The 2,129-nt window shown below is 49.0% G+C and overlaps 2 non-coding genes and 1 pseudogene across 2 annotated transcripts; 1 reads left to right on the top strand and 2 right to left on the bottom strand.

The window, feature by feature from the left end:
* The first annotated feature begins 509 nt into the window (after window positions 1–509).
* LOC136278815 (5S ribosomal RNA) lies at window positions 510–628 on the top strand. The gene has a single exon (XR_010716575.1). It is a non-coding gene; the product is annotated as a 5S ribosomal RNA (ribosomal RNA).
* A 979-nt stretch (window positions 629–1,607) lies between these two features.
* LOC136278832 (U1 spliceosomal RNA) lies at window positions 1,608–1,771 on the bottom strand. Its single transcript, XR_010716592.1, has one exon. It is a non-coding gene; the product is annotated as a U1 spliceosomal RNA (small nuclear RNA).
* Window positions 1,772–2,003: 232 nt separating this feature from the next.
* On the bottom strand, window positions 2,004–2,129 carry LOC136278851 (U2 spliceosomal RNA; annotated as a pseudogene).

Below are 2,129 nucleotides of genomic sequence, written 5' to 3'. Positions count from 1 at the left end.
GATGCCGAAGCATGCCCTGGGTGAGGGGGGTGGTCGAGGGATCCTTCCCACGGTTTATGGTGGATAGTAGCAGGTCGCCCCCACAAGCCCTTGCGAGTCCCGCAGACGGTCCCAGAGGCTGACCCGTTTGGTATCTCCTCACTGTAAGATTTTAAAGCCAGATACACGCACCTACGGAGCTAAAACATTGTATAATAGGTTTTTAGGACACGTTATGTCTCTTGGGACCCCTCCCTCCCCTCCCTAGGGAATAGTGCTTCAAATCGATGCTCCTCAATGTGTTAACTGGGTTGAGGAAAATACATTAGGGTTAGGTAACGACTTCGGGGTTAGGGTAACCATTTCTTAGGGTTAGGGTAACAATTTCTTAGGGTTAGAGTATCGATTTCTTAGGGTTAGAGTAACGAAACTAGGGCTTTAGAATTTCAAATTCGCCTACACTCAGGGATGTGGCCGCTTTACAGCCTGAACCTGGCCGATAACAAGCAGAATTTCGACCCCATTTCCTCGTCTACGACCATACCACAGGGAAAGCACCGGTTCTCGTCCGATCACCGAAGTTAAGCCCTGTCGGGCGGGGTTAGTACTTGGATGGGTGACCGCCTGGGAATACCCCGTGTTGTAGGCTTCAATTTTTTGTCTTGCGAACATCTCTAAACGTTTATCCCAATAAATAGCTCTCCATACACCACAATTTCACATAGAGAGCCGTAGGTGAGTGAGGAACAAAATCAAAGCAAAAATCGAGGGGGGGAAAACCACTTTTTGTCAAAAATCGGCCAGCTAATGGCGAAAACTCTAGTGCGATCGACTTTTCTTACAGAGCGCGCGCGAGCGAGTGAGCACGCGCGAGATGAACAGTTTATGATGTCAAATTCTACTTCTGTGATATCAAATCATTCCAAATAACGAACGAAAAAATGAATAGGAAAAAAACGCACACTTCTGAGACGCAGTTTAAGCCATCGTGACGTGGCAAAACACTCGCACACTTCCAAGAGGAGGCGCGCGAAAAACGGCACTGAAAGTCGACAATGGTTGGATTCAGACTGCAAACGAATCGGGAAAAAGGTTCGATACTTTTACTACTCTGCTAGTTTGTTTCCTTCCCTCGTTCATTCGTTCACTCGCTTGCTCGCACAAAGGATACACTAACGATAGCAATAGCATTTCTAAAGCGGCTCCAGTGACAATAAAACCGCTCAAAAGGTTCAAAGTGTACTCACGGTCCAAGTCGAATGCCCTTCTATGCTCGCTCGCTCGGTCGATCGGCCGTTTGGTTTCCTTTCATTTCCTTTCCCTTCGCGCGCATAGCACAGCACGGCACGGCACGCACAACCTGCAAATACAAACGAACAGGACTTTACCACAATAGAGCAGACAGGCCTTGAACAAAAACAGCCAGCAAAGTTACGCACCGCCCCGAAACTCACCTTGTTTCCTTCCTCCAGTCTATCCTATGCACTTCTCACCCTCCAAACGTTCCAACACCTTGGCCAGTTGTGCGTCCTTTGCTTTCTTTGCAAGTCTACCGGTCCACTGCAAAAGCAAAAATACCCTCGATAGTCAGTAAGAGGGCCATATAGACATAGTTTGGATGACTTTTGCGGGGACGAGCGCGAACGCAGGTCCCCACTACCAGAAATTATACGCTCGAGTTACCCACATTTGGGGTAATCGCAAGGGTCAACCCAGTCGAAGTGCAATGAAAGGGCCTCGCCTTGAGAGGACTGCCTCCTTGATCACAGTACCTCCCGCGTCAGGTAAGTATGCTTTTTCAGCGTCTGCCCTCGGTGAAAAAATCCACTTACCCCTAGGTCCTTGTGGTAGTGCTTTGCGCACTTCAGAAAACGTAGGCCAGCGGCCGTTCCTGCCATTGTCTGTTGTCTGAATTATCATCCCTCTTTCACCTCTTCCCCCTCTAAGGGCGGGCGGGGCTCCTGTAAACATAAAAGAATGCTATACCGTTGACTTTGTTTTGGATTGAATGTGTCTTCCCCAGAGGGAAGTGGGCCGCACTCGGAGGTAGTGCTATACCGAGGCAACCCGTGGCTGGGACGAGGCAAGCCTCTTTTCCACAGCCCAGTTCCAAAAATCAGTTTAATATATGAGCTGCTCAATGAGCAGCG

Source organism: Pocillopora verrucosa, unplaced genomic scaffold, assembly GCF_036669915.1.
Source record: "Pocillopora verrucosa isolate sample1 unplaced genomic scaffold, ASM3666991v2 scaffold_62, whole genome shotgun sequence".
Lineage (NCBI taxonomy): Eukaryota > Metazoa > Cnidaria > Anthozoa > Scleractinia > Pocilloporidae > Pocillopora > Pocillopora verrucosa.
Note: the sequence above shows the minus strand (reverse complement) of the source record. Positions and strands in the feature narration are given on the sequence as shown.